Genomic DNA, 21,157 nt, shown 5'->3' on the forward strand with positions numbered 1-21,157 from the left:
AGATTCCTTGATTTGTCCTTTTTTGTGTGGTCATCTCCCATGACCTATGACCTCCCAAGGAACACTGCCATTGTACACAAGTGACATCCAAAAGGATGCGCTTAGCCAGCTTCCTGCTTCCACTGGGCAGGCGGGAAGGTGGCCTCAGCCAGGCCTCCCACACCCGCTCCTCGATCCACACTACCCACCTCCCTTCCTGGCTCTCTGGGGTGGGGACACAGCGGGCGCCCAAGCAGGGGATCCGTGGCCCGCAGAGCACCCGGCCGAGCTCAGACTAGCCAGCCAGGACAGCGTCCATCGTTTTCTGAGGCTGCCTGCTCTCCTAGGTTTCCTGAAACCCCCTCGTCCCATGCCCCCCGAGATGTGGTCCACACCTCTGGAGGGGTACAAAAGGGACTTCTAAAGAGGCAAAGAGACCAACCACTTTAATGCTCATAGACTTACTTTGATATGTAAAACACTAGAAAAATTAATTTAAAAAACACTTTAGAACTATGATTTCACAGATATTACCTAAGGAGAGGCTAAGGAGAAAAAAAGTGAGTCAGTTTAAAATACATATTACGCAGCTAACGCTGTAGGCAGTTCTAGGATATTAGCAAAAACAGCGAAGGAAACAATCAATGGCCCGACTCTGGGGACACTGCTCATGTCCATCACTTCCTTTCGAGGGTGAGATGATGTGTTTAAAATGCTGAGCGCAGCACGGGCAGCCAGGAGGCGCCCACAGGCTGAGTCCCTGCATTCCCCAAGGTCACACATGCTGACGTCAGGACCGGATCTCCTGACGCCCCGTCTGCAGCCTGTCCACTAAGTCCCCGCCTTAACTTCAAGCTGAGACTGTCTCTCCCCCGGCCACATCCCATTCCCAGCACTGCTCTGAGCCCTGCCACATGAGGTACTGGCACCTGCTCATCGAGGGGCCACAAAGAAACAAAAGGAAACAAGGGTCAGGCAGCAATGTGGACAGCCAGGAGTCCATCCAACCCTCACCAATACCATGCCCTTCATGAAGAAGGTAGCCATGGCCCTCGGAGAGGCGGAGCCACCCGCCCCAGGTGACCTGGTGGACGGCCGAGGCCCAGATTTGAGGCCAGGCCTTTCTGATTCCAGAATGTGAACAACCTCCGTGGCCTGCCCTCACGCCACTTTTCTTATTTTATCCCCTCGCCGAGGGGCAGAGCCCCGCTGAGTGTGCACACTACAACCCCAGCTCTGTCAAAGAGGTACACGTCGTTTACAGCCCTCTCCAGGCCACAAGCCCATGTCCGAATAAACTCTTCTCCTGGATGGGCCCAGCATCCCCCCACCTCTCCCCAGACCCCCAGCTTCCACCTGCTCCCCTGGGCTAGGACACTGGCCTCCTAATGGTCTCCACTTCATTCTGTCCAGGGTGACCCTTCTCTGCTCAAAACCCAGAAGCGGCCCCTCCCATTACTCCAACAAAGCCAGAACCCTCACTGGGACCAGCCTGGACCTGCCCTCCTCCCGCTAAGCCTGCCCCCGTCCTACCACGCCCTCCCGTGACTCCCACGGCTGCAGCCCACGGACCCCTGCTGCTCCTCAAACATGCCAGGCACCTGCCACCCATCCTGCCACCCGAACACTCTTCCTCAGTAGCTGCCTGGCCAGCACCCTCACTCCTCCAGGCCTCTGGTCCAACGCCACCTTCTCAGTGACGGAGCCCCTGCCTGTCCAACTAAAGATCGTGACAGCCCTGCACCCCTCATCCTGCTAACATCCTAACTCACCTCGGAGGACGCGGTACAGTTTACTCATCTGCTTCTCAAGGAACAACAAAAAGATGAAATGAACCCCAGCCCTTTGTGAGCCCTTACTACACTGTGTCCCAGGCAGCAAAGCAGACATATTATTGGCTCGTTTACTTCTCTTCCTGCCAGAAGGTAAGCTCCACAAGGGCAGGGGTTTCGACTCTTCCTCTGTTCACTGACACACCCAGTGTGTATCAGTGTCCTGGGACAGTGTGGCCACCTCTCAGGCACACAGTAAATTCTGGTTCCATGGAAACGGCAGCAATGCCGCAGGGGCTCACACGGGCCTTGGAAAGAAAGCAGCACTCCTCTGCCGCTGGCTTCCGTGAGGTCCCCGACCTGCTGACAGGTCCCCTCTGTCAGCATTAATCTGCTTTGGCCTTCGGCCCTGGGATCTGAGGCCCTTCCCCCAAGTTGTATGAGAGCACAGACCGTTCTACTGAGGGGACAGCCAGGTCACTGGTGAGCGCCAGGCCCCTGCCGCCCTGCAAAGCAGCCACCCAGCCTCCACCCCGACCTGCCAGCTGCCCACGGCTCAGGCCCAGCAGCTGTGGCTAGGATCGTGGAGACCCCTCTGCTGGTTGCAAAAGCCAACGTGGGTGAGCAACACGGGCAGAGCCAAGAGGCCATGTGTACAAGTCACTGACTCGACCCCTCATGTCTCAGAGAGGGAAAGTGAGGGCCATTGAGGGAGGCAGGGCTCTCCCCAGGTTACATGGCCAGTCACGGGCAGAGCCAGGCCCAAAGCCAGGCCCTGCGCCTCCCGGACAAAGGCACTCCACCTGCAGCTGGAAGCACCCTCCTCTACAGAGATTCGGGAAACGCCGGGGAAGCCTGGGTCAGGTCTCCACACAGCCAGAGAGCTTGCAGTGGTGCTGAGGAACACTCGAGTCTGCCCTCAAAACTTCCCTCCTTCCCTATGCCCAAAGTTGTCCTCAAGCTTCCACCCCCTGTCACAAAGGCAGCCGGACTCACACCAGGAAAAGGGAGGCTACGCCAAGTGCTCGGCAGAACTCGGGGTGGGCAGGGAGACCGCTGCCCTGGAGAAGAGCTTGGCAGGATCTGGGAAAGATGCACCTGGACCAGGAAAAGCCCTTCCAGGTGTGGAGTCTGGAGAAACTCAAGCACATATGCGTATGCAGATGTGCACCCCAGATGTTCACTGCAGCAATGATTGTGAAGACAAAAAAGTAGGGGTAACCAGAGGGAAAATGGATAAACTGATGTCTCCCCAAAATGAAATCCTATATGGCAGTTCAAATGGCCAAACAAGACCTGCCTGCGTCAACATGAAGACATCTCAAATCCATAATGTCGAGTGAAAAAAGAAATAGCGAGAGGATATAGAATGGGAGCATTTATATAACTGTTTAAGATATACAAAGCAATATATATATTTTACATATATGTGTATATATGTGTGTGTGCATGAACACATACGTATGGGGTAAAAGTATAAAGACAAATTCCACAAAGCATACCACCTCCTTGTGTGTGACAGTGAACACCGCTGAGGCAGCAGGGAGACATGGGGGTGGGCTTTAGGTAGATCTATAATATTTTATCTCTTTAAAAAAAGAATCTAAGCAAAGAGAGCAAACTGTTAGCCCCTATTTAACTTATATAGTAGGAAAATAGGTATCATATTTTTTCTCAATTTTTCTATATTTTGATACTTCATAATTTAATGTATAAGGATAAAATGTTAAAAAAAATTGTTATTGAAGTATAGTTGATTTACAATATTGTGCTAGTTTCAGGTGGACAGCAAAGTGATTCAGTTATATATATGTTTTTTCAGATTATTTTCCATTGTAGGTTATTACAAGATAGTGAATATAGTTCCCTGTGTTATACAGTAAATCCTTGTTGCTTAAGAAACTTTTTTTTAATAAAATACCACATAAGAGGAGAGAAAGCAAGCCTGTGCCGTGTAAATTAGCTGGCAAACCCTTTATTATAGAAAAGCCAAGAGAGTGAGCTTGAGGAGCACCACTGCTGGGTCCTGACTTTCTAGTATTAATTTGTAGACACAGGACCATTTAGGACTGTAAAGTGTTCCTTGTAAGGAGTCAAGAAAGTGTTCCTGGGAACAATTCAAAAGAAGTAAAAAAACAAAAACAAACAAAGCACATACAGAGATGTTCTCTGTGGTGTTATTTATGGTGTGAAAAATCAGGAACTTACAGAACTGCTTACAAAAGAAATAGGACAGTAACTTATACTATACCCATACAAACAAAAAGGGCAAGATGAGACAGAAAGATGGGAAGATGTTTACGAGATGCACCGCCACGTGTGGGTCCCGTATTAAGTGAAATGAGCAGAAAACCCCTTCTCCGGCTACAAAAAAGGTACCCGGCCAGTGGACAAGGCTCGAAGGGAACCTGGACAAATGAAGACGGTACATCCGATCTACAGTTTTATACTCTTGGTAGAAGCCGGGCGCAAAGGGGCTGCTGTCACTGCTCCCGCCTGCCCACCTTTCTCTAAGCCCTTCCTCCTCACCCCCCTCCCCAGGTCCAGGACTCTGATTCCTCAGAGCTGAAGACTCGTGGGGGGCAGCAAGAAACCCCTCGCATTTTTTCCAGGCCCTAAGAGATCCCCCAAAGATTTCCAGAAATCCATTCCAGATGCTGCGCACGTCACAGAACAGGGCTCCAAGTCAACAGCTCCAGAGACAGCAAGGTCCTACCTCACCTCCCAGAGCCAGGGGCTTGAGACAGAGCTTTCCCCTGAGTAAAGAGAAATGCTTTCAGTCTGCATCTGCCCTCAAAGCATTACGGCTCTGTGAGAGCCACACCGGTGACTGACTTCAGTTGCTCCTGTTTCTGATCAAAGCAAAAGCTGTTCGGGGAGCCAGAAGAACAGAGGAGGAACCGCAGCTGACCCCCTAACGCCCCACTTCTCCTGCAAACACTGCTCTCCACACTCTCTGAGCTATTGAACAGGCCAGTCTCCACAGCTGAAGGAAGTCACTAGCCAGGTTGGGTCTTAGGCGGGAACACGTGGAAGAAGTGAGGCTCGCAGACAAGCCCACACCAGGGAGCCCCTTCCACTGGAGACTGCAGGTGACTGGTGCCCCTGAGGCTGGGTAGCATGTAGCTGGGCACCCCATGCCCCGTCCATCACCTGCTCCTGGCTGAGTGAGCCACAGCACAGCCAGACCCCGAGTGGGCGGGCGATCAGGGATCTGAGACTTTGGCCAAGACTCAGGCATCAGCAGTGCCCAACCCCGGGGACCCAGGACCGAAGTCTCACTCTACACGGACCACAGGTTAAAATCACCTTGAAACAGACAGACAGCAGCCAAAATCGCAAGCATCTCGCCCTGCCAACCGCAGGCGCACAGGTCCATCTCCCTCCAGGGGTACTCCCATATCAAGGTCTCCTCCCCAGCAGCCGTTCTCCCAAGAAGAAAGCTTGCTCCTTCCCCACTGTGAGAGAGCTGGAGACCACAGGCTGTAACGCTGCTGGGCGGACCCCAGGCCTCAGTCACCCTCTCACTTACTCAGCACATACGCCAACTGTAATAAAGTGTGCAGACCGGGCCGCCTCTGTGCCAAACTTGCTCTTTTATAAGACAGACCTGAGCATTCAAGCGGCCGGCTCGCACAGCCCAGGCTGGGGGGTGGCCACCTGCACCAGGATCTGACCTGGGACACAGGATGACCAGGTGCACACCAGCAGGGCAGGGCCATGAGGTGGTATTCTCAGGGTGGACCCAGACAGGGTACTGCCGCTGGGAGGGAGAAAGCACACCTGGACGGCCTTCACTGAGGATGGGGCCACCGTGCCTCAGGTCCACAGCAGACCCCTCGTATGTGCTGGGCACAAAGAGGTCCTGTAGACACATTGCATCATTTCATTTCATCCCCATGCCAACATCTTGAGGTGGGTGATGGTATTGTGCCCCTTGTGCAGATGAGGAAGGAGGTCAGAGAAGGCAAACAGCTACCCACCGCCTCCCAGAGGGATGAATGGACCTGGAACCTGCCCAGGTCCATCTGTAGCCAACACCACGCTCATCCGAGAAGCTCCTGCCCACCCCTGCGCCAGGCCACACCGAGAGGGACAGAAAGCCAACACGGAGCCCGGCCTCAAGGCCTCCCATCTGACAGCTTCACCATCACCGCAGACAGCACAGGGGAGAAAAGAGGCATCAGAAGACAGGCTCAGGCAACAGGTCTCCAGAGAGAGTGGACTCTCCAGGGAGGGCGAGTGGGATGGTAAATCAGAAAAAGGTACCAGAGAGCCTCCTGCGCCACGTGCATCACCTCACATAACGGGAGCCCACTCCCCGGCACCCGGAGATCCTTGTGATACAGCAGGACTGGGTTTGATGGGGGTGCAGACCAAGGCAGGAGACAGCAGCGGGGTCCTTATACCTCCACCCCACACATACACACACAGGCTCAGCCCCCCTCCAGCCCCGCGTGCGCTGCGCCTTTCAGAAGGCTCTGGGGCCTGCACCTGAGAAGCCCAATCAACTGGATTCTGGAGCAGCTGCTCAGCGGGCAGGAAGCAAGCAAGGCCATTCGATGTACACAAAACGCAGGAGACCGCAGGGCAGTCACAGGGGGGTGAGATCTGAAAAATGTGTCAGGCTGGGGACAAAACCAGAAGACAAGCACACAGAGACCAACACAGCCCAGAACTGGCTTCAGAACCAACGAAACGGACAGCAGGCAGGGAGGCAGTGTGGGCAGGAGACCTGGTCCCAGGCCCCTGTCCGCGGACTAGCTGTGTAGCCTTGAGCAAGGCATTTGGCGTCTCTGGGCCCGTTTCCTCCCGGGTAACATGAGGGGAGAGGACTACGTGGCCTTTCCAGTTTCCCCTGCTCCGACCTCTTGTACCTGCTGCCATATGAGGGAAGGGGGGCTCCAAACACCACGGTCCTCTAAGATCCCACATCCTCGACAGAGGCTCCCAGCTGGTTCTCAGGGCAGAACTTGGAGGAGAAATGAGAGAGCCGCTCTGAGCAGGCTGAAGTTCCCCTGCTCTTCTCACACCACCCGGTGACCAGGGAAAGAGGACACGTGTGTGAGGCCCCAGGGAGCAGCAGGCACCAGGGAACTGTGGGAGCCCTCCTGGGGGAACCCCAGCTCTCCCAGAGCACCCCCTGCTTGGAGGGCCTGGAACGAACCACCAAAACAAACAGACATCACAGGCATTAGGGCACAGAGCTTACGAGTCCGAAAGATCGGCTCCCATCCAGGCTCCACCACTTCAGGACCTCAGACAGACTCAGGATCCTCATCTGGGAAACCTCTTCCTAGGGAAGAATCCCTCCCTCCTCACAGGACTGATCACTCTAAGGTTAATAAGAGCACGAAGGTGGAATCCAGCAGGGGGCCCACCACTTAAATGGCGGCAGCTGTGCGATAACAACACTGATGCTGCGAGACCCCTGAGAGAGTCTGGGCACTTCCACACCCAGCCCTCTAATCCTGAGGTGCAGCCTGGCTTGGGGCAGAGGCCGGGACATGAACCAATATCCCCCAGAGGGACAAAGCAGAGTCGGCAAGCAGGACTTGGGAGGCTATCCCAGAGAGAGATAAACAATGGCTTCAAGACCCCCCAGTCTCCTACCCTCCCACTCGGGAAAAGTCTGGAAAGGACACGTGTTTTACAGCTTGCCAAGTCCAGTTTCAACATGCCAGTAAGAGAGCTACGGAGTATCACTCAGGCTAGAATGTCCCTGCCCATCTTACAGATAAGAAACTGAGGTTCAGAGACACTGAAAGCCTTGCCAGTGGAAGCCGAGGTCAGGGAGAGCCCTGGAACCCAGGATCACGATACCTGGGCAGGACTCTGAGAGTGAGCCGATGGGCAGGGGCTGGGCTGCTTACAGGAGAGGCTGAAAAGCAGCCCCAGGCACTGCTCACCAGCTGGGGGCTTTGGGCAGATCAGTGGCCATTGCAGCCCCATCCTCCCTATTTGCATAAGGTGAGAGAGAAAAGCCAAGCCCCTCCCACCTCCTCCAGACGCCCATCAGTATCTCTGCATAGTAATACACGGCGGGGGGAGGGATCGTTTTGAAACCCAGGAAGAAGTCTCCAAACACACACCTGGATCTTCCAAGCTGGTTTCAGACTGGACAACTTCCTGTCTGGAGGACCTGCGTTAAAAGATGCAAGGAAGACTTTATTTAAATCAAGAGGCCTCTCTAGAGGGCAAGGACTCCCAATGTTGCCATCCACACCCTAAGGTGTGAGAGCACGCTCAAAGAACGTCTGATGGAGCCGCGGGCTCTGCAGCCCACCTGCGCCAGCTCGGGTCTGACTCTACACCAGGCCCTGTAGTGCACCATATCCTGAGACACAGAAGGAAACAAGACAGCCCTGCCCCCAGGAGCTTGCACAGGGGCCAACTTCAGCACAGCGGGACTCAGAAGAGAAGGGCTAATGCAGGGTGAGGCGGTCAAGGACGGCCTCCTCACGTAGTTGGCACCCACCGGAGCCTAATCTTGAAGGGCGAAAAGAATTAACCAGATAAAGGTGGGCTGGGTGTTCAGGAGAGGAAGCACCTGAGCTAAGTCCCAGAGGCATGGAGAGGCTCCCACAATTACGGGCAGCTCGGTAAGCAGAGACACACGACAGCCAGCCACTCCCCGAGATGGCCAGCCTCACAGGCGCTGCAGCTCCCTCCACCTGTTCCGGAGCCCTGACGCCCCACCAGCCAGATGGCCCCTCCGTCCCGTGCTCTCCTCCCCCATCTTCTGGTCATGACTCTCCTCCCAGGTACAGGAGACAAAGACGTCCTATTGCCCAAGCTGCCTCCATTCCCTCCTCTGCAAGATTGGGAGAGTCCCACCCCAACTTACAATGGATGCACATCCCCAAAGCTCCCTGACTCCTACAGCCCCTCCTCCACGCTCACAAAGACAGCCCCAGTCCACGTGGAATCCCCCGCCTGGTGTCTTCCTGCCCCCCAGACAGTGGCGGCCAGGGGCGCCCGGAACAAAGCTTGCACTCTACCTGATCCTGTACGGGTTATCAAACAATATCAACTAATCCACCTGTCCACCTGCCAGAGCTGGTGAAGCCCCTCCAGAATCCTACAGTCACCAGGACTCAAGGAGCCCGACCGTCTGGGCAGGTCTCACGGAGCCCACGTCCTGGACTGCCATGCCGATCTGGTAAGAACCGGGCCCCCTCAGAGCAGTTGGTGGGGTATGAGCCACAGAGGGTGAGGCCCAAGACCCCACTCAAAGGGATGGGTGGGAAAGGGAAATGAGCAAGCTCTGGGGGATGTGGGTCTCCCCTGTAGCCTGGCTTTTTAAAATCGCTTACAGGTTATACTTCGCTGAAGTCCCAAAAAGATTATGAACAACTGCTGTGTGCAATGAGACCGAGAAAACAAACACCATTAAGAAGAGGTAAGCAAAACAGGAAACATTCTCACTTTACTAGCAACAAGTTTGAACTGGAACCTTCTAGAAACTTCTAGAATTGGAACTTCTAGAAAGGAACATTCACAAAGAAGATGCAGCAAAGCACAGTCCAGCTTCCCCATCCTGATAAGAAACAGTGGCACCTGCTCCAGACCACAGGCCAAAGCAAGCTAGCATTTGCTGAGCCTCTGCCCAGAGTAAGGCACATGTTAGGCACGGTAGGCAAGGGAGAGCTGGTGATCAGGCCCTCTTCCTTCTAGCAGAAGAGAGAAAGCATGGACACATCTGAGCACCAAATGAGGCCACAGCCTGGGGTGCTTTCAGAGAGAGGCAAACAGTGCACTGTTAAGGGAAACGGGGGACGGAGGGAGGGTCAGAGAAGGAGAGAACACGGTAGTTTGGGGAACTGAGGAAGACTTGAAAGAACATGAGAACACCCTGTGCTACGGTCTGATTGTGTCCCCCCCAAAATTCATATGTTGACATACGAACCCCCAATGGGATGGTACGAGGAGGTGAGGCCTTTGGGAGGTGCTTAGGTCATGAGGGTGGAACCCTCATGAGTGGGATTCGTGCTCTTATAAATGAGGCTCCAGAGAGCATCCTAGCCCCTTCCACCACATGAGGACGCAGTGAGAAGTCGGCAGCCTGCAAACAGGAAGAGGGCCTTTGGCAGAGCCCAACCGTGCTGGCATCCAATCTTGGGCTTCCAGCCTTCAGCACTTGTGAGAAATAAACTTCTATTGTTTAGAAGCCACCCAGTCTGTGGTATTTTGTCATAACAACCTGAACAGACTAAGACACCCTGAAATACACCTGGGCATAACGGTGATTTCTGAGCTCAATTCACGGCTCTCCAGTTGAATCAAAGGTGTCGTGCCTTCCGAAATGATGAGAAAAGGGTCCTCCCCCCAACACCTACTCAGGTACCATTTGTGGCAGTCACCACTAATTAGCCACCTGCCATGTTCCAGGGCCCCGGTGGTGCCTCACTTTTGCCTTACAGCCACTCTGGGAAGGTCCTGTGTGAAGGGTCAGAGGCTCAGAGGGCTTACATCCAGGGTCCCCCTGTTCCCGCATTTGGGCCCAGGTCTCAGGCTCCAAGCCACACGCTCCTGCCCTGGGGCCTCTCCGTGGCAGGAACAGGACAGACTCCTCTGGTGCGGGAAGCGTGGTGAACCCCATCGAGGAGAGAAGAGGAGACCGAGGGAGAACAGTGTGCGCCCATCAGGGACCAGTGCAGGGCAACAGAGGCCAGCCTCTCGGACACACTGTCCCACCAGCAGGCGGATCACTTAATCACGGCTGCTTAACAGTAATTACCCCAATAAAGAAAACAAATGGCTTTAATTTAAAAGACATTACGTTAACAGCAGGCTTTGTGCCAGCCAACGGGGCCTGGCTCAGCTGCTCAGAACAGGCACCTGAAACGGGAATGGGAGCACACAGAGCTGCCTCTTGGGTCCAGGCTTGACCATCCTGACCAGCCATCCTGACTGCCCTGAGCGACCCACAGGCCAGTGTGAGCGGCCCCAAGGCCAAAGGCAAGAGGCCTGGACCGGGAAAGGTGTGAGGAGGGGAAGCAGGGAGTTCTCCTGCCCTGCCAGGTACCCTGAGAGCCTGCCTGCTGCCGCGGGGATGGGCGGCTTCCCTTCCGCCCCTCCAGTCACAGCTGGGCTCCTCCTCTCCGATGGCGACCTCACTCAGCCAGAGACAGACTGGGGAAGCTGCCACTCACCATGGGGACATGGCTGGAGGTGGGGATCCGAGCCCCTCTGACTGCTGAGGACGCGGAGGCTCCAGGCAGTTAGGCAACAAGGGGCCTTCCAGACCCAGCACCCAGGTCACAGCACTCTCCCCACCATGCTGTCCTCTCACCCAAGTCCCCACCAAGAGCGAGGATACCCGGGGCCGCTGACAGAACGCAAACCCTGCGACTCTGGCGAACTCACCGTAGGTGAGGGGCTCCACCTTCGAGCTGCTCCAGGAGGCACAGTTCCCCTTGTTAAGCGGAAGCGTGCCTCCCTTTACCGGAGGGCCCGTGCTAGGTGTGCTGGGGACCCCACAGGAAAGGATGTGCCCTGGGGAGCTGCGAGGCCCGTGGGCAGCGCCCAGCTGGGGTCATAGGGCAGGGAAACAAGGAGGGGCGAGGAGGATCGGGATGCGCAGAGACCCACCCCGCACCCCATCCACGCTCTTCTCTCCGGCTGTGCCGCAGAGAAGCACTGAAGCCTTCTCCATCCATCCCAGCTTGTTTTCCATCCACCTTTTTCTAAGGGCCTCATCAAAACAGGTTTACACCTCCCCCCACCGCCACCGCCACCCCACCCCCGTTCAGGAAGGAAATGACCGCCCATAATCGCCAGGCAGATTCCCTTTCATTTCAGTCTTCCCTTCTAAAACCCGGGGCGGGGGGGTGGTCAGTCAGAAAGGGGAACGCTCGCGGAGAATGAACAAAAACAGCTCTGCTTGCGCCTCAGGCTTCCGTGGAGGGAGAGGCAGAGCGGGCTCCCGCCGAGCAAACGCGGTGCAGCGGCGCCCTCCACTGGCCGCGCGGAGCGCCGCACACGACTCGATGCGCAGGGGACGTGACCCCGCCTGGGAGCAGCAGGGCAAGCTCTCCCCCTACTGGGTGTCAGCGAGGATGCGGTGACCACCAAGGAGGGCAGGCCCAGTGTGGGCTGCACTCCTGCAGCTCCTCCTCCATCGGCCTGGGAGCACCGCGCGCGGATTCTAGCCCTGGAGCTCCCTCCAGCGCTCAGCCCCAAGCAGAGGACAAACCACGTGGTTTCCCTCGGAGGAATACAGCTCCCCCAATACTAACTCCCCGGTCGTCTCAGGCACTGGACAGCTGGAAAGCTGGCCCCAGGGAACAGCAGAGGTTTGGCCCGCTAGAGATCAGGGCGGTGTCGCCCCTCCCCTTCCCAAGCCAGAGGGATCCTTGGAGACACAGGAAGAGGCTCCGCTGGGATGGGTGAAAGCGACCCTGCATCCTGTCCACTCTGCTGTGGGGTTTAGGGTGAGCTGGCTCTCACCCACCCTCCCTAAAGGGCCAGAGTCTGCTGAAAACACTGACAAACAGAAGAGGGAAGGGCTTGGGCTGCGTCTAACCCCAGCGCTGTGCGCACTGCATAAATCACTGCCTTGCCGCCCAGGATCTATCAGCTCACCGGGAGGACGCTGCACCCAGAGGTTCAGAGTTTCCTTCCCGCTCCAATGCTTGGTGATTCTGCAAGGCTCTGGCAGCAAGCACAGTCTTTATTCAGAGTGAATGTTTATTGGGGGCATCCGGGCAGGAGGATGATACAGATTGCACACCTCAATGGCTCCCTGTCTTGTCCTGCCCTCCTACTCCCCAAAGCATGTGATACAGTCCAGCCCCAAGGCTTAGTGTGGGAGCTCAAGTATGTCACCGGATCTCTCAGCCTTGAAGGCTCCTTCACAGGGCGCAGTGATGCTCAAGTGAGACATTTCTGCAAGCACTTTCATAAGCTCTAAGTGCTGAACAAATATTGTTACTATTCTCCTAATCCAGTCTTCATACTAATAACACCTCCTCATTGATTTTAGGCATATTATTACTGTACACATCAAAAATCTCCAAACTGTGCTCTTCAGAAACAAGTGTTTCCAGAGATGTTACAACATCTTTCAGGATGGGGAGGGGAGTCAAGATACCTGGATTTTCTTGTAAAATGTATTTTGGTAAATATGTAAGAAATATACCAAATACATTTAGTTGGCTGTCCTTATCAGTACCTAATCATCTCACCTTTAGTCATTAGGGAAATGCAAATCAAAACCACAACGAGGACTTCCCTGGTGGCACAGTGGTTAAGAATCCACCTGCCAATTCAGTGGACATGGGTTCAATCCCTGGTCCAGGAAGATCCCACATGCCGCGGAGCAACTAAGCACATGCGCCACAACTACTGAGCCTGCACTCTAGAGCCCGCGTGCCACAACTACTGAGCCCACATGCCACAACTACTAAAGCTCGTGTGCCTAGAGCCCGTGCTCCACAACAAGAGAAGCCACCGCAATGAGAAGCCCGCAACTAGAGAAAGTGCAGGTGCAGCAACAAAGATCCTACCCAGCCAAAAATAAAATAAATAAATAAATTTATACTTAAAAAAACACAATAGATGCTACCTCACACCCAGTAGGATGGCTAGAATCAAGACAGACAACAAGTGCTGGCAAAGATGTGGAGAAATCAGAACCTCACACATTGCTGATGAGAATGTAAAATAATAAGACAGCTCCTCTGGAGAAGTCTGGCAGTTCCTCACATTCACTATATGACTGAGCTATTCCATGCCCAGGTATATATATACCCAAGAGATCTGAAAACATACATCCTCACAAAAAGTTGTAAATGAATGTTCACAGCAAATTATTCACAATAGCCAATAAGTGGAAACTCAAATGTCCATCAACAAATGAATGAATGAACAAAATGTGGTATAGCCGTACAATGGAATATTATTCACCCATATAAAGGCATGAAGTACTGACACATGCTGCAACATGAACCTTAAAAACATTACGCTAAGCGAAAGAAGCCAGACACAAAAGGTCCGTTTATATGAAATGTTCAGAATAGGCAAATTTACAGAAAGCAGGTTAGTGGTTGCCAGGGCTGAGAGAAAAGGGGGAATGGGAATGACTGCTGATGTGTATGGAGTTTCTTTTTGGGGTGATGAAATGTTCTGGAATAACTGAACAACCTTGTGAATATATTGAAAACCACTGAATTGTATATTTTTGATATTAAGCAATCTGTCTACAAAGCCAATAATAAGATATATTTCTGATTCTAATGACATCATGAAAGAACTGTATTTCAATGATCTGTGACAATGTTACAGTAAGGGAGATCTCAAATTTTTCTAGTTTTGTTGAACTGTATATTTTATTTTATTATTTATTTTTTTTTTTTGCAGTATGCGGGCCTCTCACTGCTGTGGCCTCTCCCGTTGCGGAGCACAGGCTCCGGACGCGCAGGCTCAGCAGCCACGGCTCACGGGCCCAGCCGCTCCGCGGCATGTGGGATCCTCCCGGAACGGGGCACGAACCCGTGTCCCCTGCATCGGCAGGCGGACTCTCAACCACTGCGCCACCAGGGAAGCCCCCGAACTGTATATTTTAAAAGGGTGAATTTCATGGGATGTGAATTACATCTCAGGTTTTTTTTAACCACAAGAAAATATAATCATCTGTCTTTCAAAAGAATGACCTATTGGAACAGAGAACAGTCAAGTAATCATAAACAATGACTGTTACCCAAAGCTGGAACACTTCATACATGCACTGAAGCCCCACAGCAAAATCACCCAGGTGTCAGTGTATTTCGTCTACATGATGATCGCTGGTCTTATGTTATGGGCTTTGCCTTATAATTTCAACAAATACCTGTGAAATTATCCAGAGTATAGTGTACATGATACAATAATGCCACACAAAGGTCTTCCCTACGGATCCATGACTAAAGCTTTCCATGAGAAACATGCGCTGGTACACAAACTATTACAGTTGTATTACGAGCATATTATAATTTAAAAGAGTTCCATTGCATTTGGTAAATTCTCCGAATTCTATAGTATAAAATGTCAGTCAATCTTTTCAAAGAGCCTCTCGCTTCAGGATACATTTCTTTGATCACCTCTTTCCCAGACGGTCATAACTTAGTCAAAAGGTTCCTTCTGGTCAAGGTTCCTGCTGCTGTGACATGCCGGAGAAGCTGCACAGCTCTGTCACCTGTTTGTCATTAGCTTAATTGAGACAGCCAGCATGGAGGTCTTTACCCTCAGGCTTCTTTCAAGCCCTGACTGTGAGCTGAGGCTTTTCAAAGCCACTCACAGTTTTGCTCTTGCAGTAAAAGAAACTGCAAATTCAGAAGAGGTATGCAAAGAGCTTTAACACTTTTCTTGTTAGCCCAGTCCTCAGCACACGCTCCTCCTGAAATCCAACAGTCTCTTTTAAGTGTGGAAAGCACAAGGCCTCCTTCTTGTTCCTACGTGTCATCTGGAGACAAAGCAACCCAGCCTCGTGCTCTGAGGAGGCTGAAATTTCATGTATGAGGGGCAGATCCCCGAGGACTCTTCTATGATTTCTTGGGTTGAATTAATATAGCTATCAATCAGTCGACTATAAAATATTACTGAGAGCCTAGAAAGTGCCAGGAACTGTGCTAAAAATATAATGGTGATGGAGGAGGAGGGAACACCTCTGTTTCCATTGTTTCGCACCATCCATATGGAGGACCCCCCTAACTTGACCAGCACTCCCTGCCTCCCGCCCCCTCCTCAGCCCTCCTCCCCGACCTGTGCACACTACCACCTCCCTTAGGGAAGGAAGAGAAACTGCTGCGATGGGCGAGTTTGGGAGGCAGGCTGCCCCATCCTCCTCTCCTCTCCTCTGAATTAGCCTCCGAGAGACTGCCCTCCCTGCAAGGCGGCCAGCGGCCGTCCAGAGCTGCCTGTCCTTTCAGAAGTCTGTCTGGTCTGTACCCCGGGTTGGGAGGCGCCTGTCCCTGTGTCTGCCACTCCCAACTCAGGCCAGAAACAGGCGTGACATTTACGGGGTGCCTGTCCACTTCAGCAGATGAAGAAGGTAAGTAATGCTCTGCCCCCCATGGAGATGATACTCTAGTAGGGAGCGGCAGAATGCAAACTAGGAAACGGGGTAGTGACTTTCCAAACTTGCTTCCTGATGTCCAAAGAGCTCTCCCTCTCACTTCCTTCAGCCCCTGCTCAGAGGTCACTAAATCCACGAGGCCTTCCCTGACCAGCTGTACAAAACAGCCCACAACTCCGCACCCCAACACAGGAACGCTCCCTGTGTCCTTATCCACCTTTACTTTTGTCTATACAATGGATCACGATCTGACTCACTCTACATGGACAGGATTGTTTGTTTAAAGTCGATCTCGCACACACCCCCAGAACCCCAGAATGGAAGCTCCATGAGGGCAGGGACTGGCTCTCTTCCTACTGGCACAGGCACCTAAAACAGGGCCTGGTGCCAGGGAAGCACCCAAGAACATCTGCTGAATGAATGAGCACATGAGTACGTGCTACAAACAAGGTGATGGGAAAGATAACGAGGGCTAGGGTGGCTGCGGCTTTAGAAAAGGGGTTCGGGGAAGGCCTTTCTGAGTCGTCACCATCTGAGTGATAACACAGTGACGGCACGAGAGAAGCAGCACAAGAAGCAATCCTGCTGTACCCCTGAGGGTGTCCGCACAGTGCTGGGTAAGCTCCCCCAGGCCTCTGCAAGGGGCTGGCCACCCCGAAAAGGAGAGAGGAGATGGCTACAGGGTCCCGTCAGTGCTGAGTCCCCAGAATGCAGCAGAGTAGAACCGTGTTGTGAGGCTGGACACACAACAACGGATGCATTAGCACTGGACTCCCTGCACAAAACAGCAAGGCTGCGTTTAATCCTTACCGCCCCGTGGGGGATGGGTGTTGAATCCTCATTTTACAGGAGGCCCGGGAGGCCCTGAGAGGCGAGGGGGGTTGCCCACAGTCACCAGCTAGTAACTGGCCACTGGGGTTTAAACTCAGTGCTGTCTCCCTCCCTCAGGACCACGTTGTGCCCAACCCAGCAGGTTTAGCAACAGGACAGGCTGTACGTGGGGGTGATGCTAAGCGACACAGGTACCTGGGTGGCAGGGGGCTGTGCCTGTGCCCCCTCTGTGTCCCCTGCATTTGTGCATTCAGGGTCCAACACACGACAGGTGCTTAGTCATTCACAGGGCTTCGACATGCATGGTAGCCTCCTGAGGGAGATGACTGGTTGCCTACCCCAAAGCTTCCCCTCCTCTCCTTACTAACTATTTTTAACGGGAACTCTGCTTTGGTTCTTCCTCCATCCTGTGGCTGCAACACAGATGTGATGACTAAAGTTCTAGCAGCCATTCTGGCCCATGAGGACAAGGGCCACCCTGTGGGGATGGTAAAACAGAGCTGGAGGGGCCTAGGACCCTGATGATGTCATGAAGCTCCTGGGCCAGCCCGGAACGCCTCCTACCTCTGGACTCCATTTAGATGAGAAATAAAGCTCCATGTTGCTTAAGCTACCACTATGTGGGATTCCCATGGCATATTCTATCAAACGTAATGCAAAAGGAAGCCTTATGGAACACAAGTCTGGACCTAAGTTTTAGAAGGGTGAGATCCCACTGGACAGACAGAATGAGACAATAGATGGCTCGGAAGCAAAGCGAGCAAAGCTCCAGGAGAAGGGACGGCGTCTCCTGCAGCTTAGTGGGGAAAGGCTGGACAAGGAAGCTGCAGCCAGCTGCTGTGGGGCTAGAATGTTGGAATGACCTGGATGACAGGGAGCCGGGAGCCAGGGGGTTCTGAGTGGTGTGATAAAAGCCCCATTTTAACAAGATGACAGCAGAGCCAGGATAGCCTGAATGAAAGGCGAATGCTCCCTGAAGGTCTACTATGTGTCAGGCATTGTGCTCCCAGGGCAGGCTGCACAGGGGCAAGGATGCCTGAGCTGGGTCTGAAGGTGGGCAGGAAAGCATCAGGCCCTCCTGTATCCCTTTTACAGCAAGGACTTCCATGCCTGCTGCCACAGCCTCGTACAAATTCAGATTTCCGGGCCCCATCAGGAGATTCTGACCCACAGGCTGGGGCAGGGTCCATGAGTCTGTATTTTGAATAACTGTCCCCAGGAGATTCTGATGCAGTTAGTCCATAGACTTATTAAATGAGCTAGAAGCAGCTCCTATCCTGGTACCTCGAACATAACAGGCTTGGATGTTTATTAAATAAGTGAACAAATAATATATTTCCATACTGTTAGGAGATAACAAACCAGTGGATTTTGAAAGACTTTCAATAATAAGTGGAAACAAGATTTTTCTGTTTAAGTGAATAGCTTTTTAGCTAGTATTTAATTAACCAAAATGTAATCTAAAGTCACTAGTAATATTCTATGATCAATTTCTGCAGCCATTTCGGCTCCACCATTTCTGTGACACTTGAAAATGGCCTGAGAAGAGACCTCTGAGTGTGAGCACGAGTCCTAGGCCGGCTCACTGCAGCCCTGCCCTGCATCCCGCACACCTGGCGGAGTCCCAGATCCCACCCTGAGGGAGGAAGAGCTTTCAGGCTGTCTCCAGACAGCCGGGTGGGCCAGGAGCTGCCTTCCTCTTCCCAAGGTGTTCTTACACACTTTAGGGCAACTCTCCCTGGGAGTGGACTGTTCTTTTACCTTATCTTACAAGAGAGAAGTGCTCCTTAAAGGCGGAACATGGTACAAAGAGAAAAACATTGGCCTAGGACTTGAGTCTAGCCCCCAGCCTTGTCAGTAACTCACCAAGTGGCCTTAGGCAAGTTTCCTCACCTGGGTTGCTATATGCTCTTGAAGATCCCTTCCAGCTGTGATGCAACTGGGGTGAGAATTTCTAGTGTCATTCTTCCTAACTAATACTGAAAAAATAATTCTCATATAAGATGCACTCCCATATGTAAGACATGATGCTCGCTGCTAAGAATACACTTAAGAGAGGTCAGGGTCCAAGCCCTTAAGGAGTTTACAGTCTAGCAAGGTAGACAAATAACTCATTCAATAATTACATAACGACAAGTGTGAGAAATGTTACTAAGGAAAAGTCCTTGGTGTGATGAGAATGTACAATGGGGGCTCAGGAAAGGTTTACCAAGGAAATAACATTTTGCTGAGACCTGAAAGCAGAGTACCAGTTAAGGAAGTGGGGGTGGGGTGGGAGGTACTCCAGGTAGAGGGAAAGGCATGTGTGAAGTGGTACCAGAAGACACATTCCAAACCTGAGGAAGAATTAAATGACAACTAAAATGAGGCAAACCTTTTAGGACTACATATTTAAAGAAAAAAATAAAACAAAAAGAGCACCTTTTGTCACAAACAGAAAACAGATTCACAAAAAATCATTCAAAGGAACAGGAGCAATTTTAGCTAGAACTGATAAACCCTTATCTGAACACAGCCATCTGGCTGAAAGCCCCCAGACCCTCGTTCCTCATGCCTCAGTAGGGGTGGTGTCAATTCCCTCAGGTCACCTGCAGCTGCCTCAGGCCTTGGGTGATGGCTAAGGCTGTCAGAACTGGGCCCAGCAGAGGGAAGGAGTCAAAGCATGAAACACGGACTCCAAGAAGGGAAGCTGGCCCTGAGACTGGACCTGCCCTGGACAAGTATTTCCGGTGCCCACTATGTGCCAGGCATAGGGGTGGGAGATAAGACGTCGTAGAGTCTACAGCACCAGGGAGGTACACGAGGAAGAGGAAGATGTGCCTTTTGAATGGGGGTTCCTTGGACGGCTCCAAGGAGGGGATGGTATCCAAAGATGGGCAAGACTCGGTGACGCACACAGCAAGGGTATCCTGACAGTGGAATGACAGAAGCAGAGGCATGTAGGCTGGAAAGCACTGAGTTTGCAACAAGATACTGTGGCTGGAGCTCGAGAAGGGGACAGTAGAGCCCTAGCAAATGGAGGAGATAGGCCTGAGTTGTGATCTCTGACTCAGAAAGTGAAGAGACGACATGCCGGTCTTCAAGGCGGTGTCTGGAGAGCCGGTCAAATCCCAGCTCTGCCCAGACTGGCCCTATGATCAAGGGCCCTTGGTTTTCTCCCTTGGACTAGCACAGAATTTCTCAAACATTAAAGTCCCAAGGACCACCTGGAACAGGTTGCCAGGCCCTACTTCCAGAGACTGCAATTAGGGCAAATGCGATGGGCCCCAGGCTGAAAAACCCCAAGTCAGACAGCGGGTGTCAAGGGCCTGGCCAGCCACAAGCTCCAGGACCTGGATTCTTGGCCTCCTGTACCATGGAATCCAGGCCCAGGTACCTCTCCCTGACTATGGTGGGTGTTCCAGATGGGCTCATTTGTTCTGGGCAGAAGACAGACTTTTGATGCTATGGGGGGAAGCTGGAAAGGAGAGCTGTGGAGGGCTGCGCACAGATTGTCCCCAAGTCTATGGACATTCCTGGGGGAAGGTGAAAACTAAGTAAAGAGTGGCCAAGGGCCCAGGAAGGAAGGAAGGACATTCTGGGTGAAAAGTATAGCTTATGTAAAGGCACATTCAGTACAGTTAAGATCTAAGGTGCACAGAGGGGGAGGACAAGAAGGTAGGCAGAAGAGGAGAGCCAGGGCCACAACACAGACAGCCTTACCAAGAAATTAGAACTTGATTCTGAAGACAACAAACAACAGACCCCTGAACCCTGCAGGATCCTGGCATCAGCTCCCCTTAGTCACTCATTGGGCACAAACACATGGAACACTACTCTTGCCTCACCGCCCGTCCCCCCACCATCAGGCTCCATTCTTTAAGATCACCTACTATTTCTATCCCAAAATCAGACCTTGGATCCCCTCTGTGCAACTGTTAGGTCAAAACGAGGCAAGCAATTTAACTGAGACCATTAACTCTAAGTTAGGAATCCAATCTCTGACAAGCAGAGCCAGGAGGTGAAGCGAGATGATGGGGATGCAGGTGGGTCCAGCCTGGGACAAGGTGACTAGCTCTGCTCTCCCCAGATCTCATCTGTACCTCCTGGGAGGAACCCGGTGCTTCTCTAAATGGGTTCAGGACCCTTGAGGGTAGGGGAGAAGGGGGCACACAGAGGAGATGAGATGGTTCACACTGGCTGGGTTTGGGCTTGACGTTCCGACTGAAATACCTTAGAGAAATGAGCTATGAGAAATGTCACTGTAACCTGAACAATTCAAGCGGCCGAAGACCCTGTCCAGCAGACTCTGCACCAGAAGCATATTGGTACGTTCAAATGACCTGCTCCATCCTCAAAAGTAAAAGACTGAGGCGCTTCCCTGGTGGCACAGTGGTTAAGAAGCCGCCTGCCAATGAAGGAGACACGGGTTCAAGCCCTGGTCCGGGAAGATCCCACATGCCGCGGAGCAACTAAGCCCGTGAGCCACAACTACTGAAGCCCGCGCACCTGGAGCCCGTGTTCCCAACAAGAGAAGCCA

The 21,157-nt window shown here is 52.7% G+C and overlaps 1 protein-coding gene across 1 annotated transcript in view; it reads right to left on the minus strand.

The window, feature by feature from the left end:
* Nucleotides 1–21,157, minus strand: part of XXYLT1 (xyloside xylosyltransferase 1) — a 192,005-nt gene that overhangs the window by 169,726 nt on the left and 1,122 nt on the right. The gene's annotated exons all lie outside the window — the stretch shown is intronic.

This window comes from Tursiops truncatus, chromosome 4, assembly GCF_011762595.2.
Source record: "Tursiops truncatus isolate mTurTru1 chromosome 4, mTurTru1.mat.Y, whole genome shotgun sequence".
Lineage (NCBI taxonomy): Eukaryota > Metazoa > Chordata > Mammalia > Artiodactyla > Delphinidae > Tursiops > Tursiops truncatus.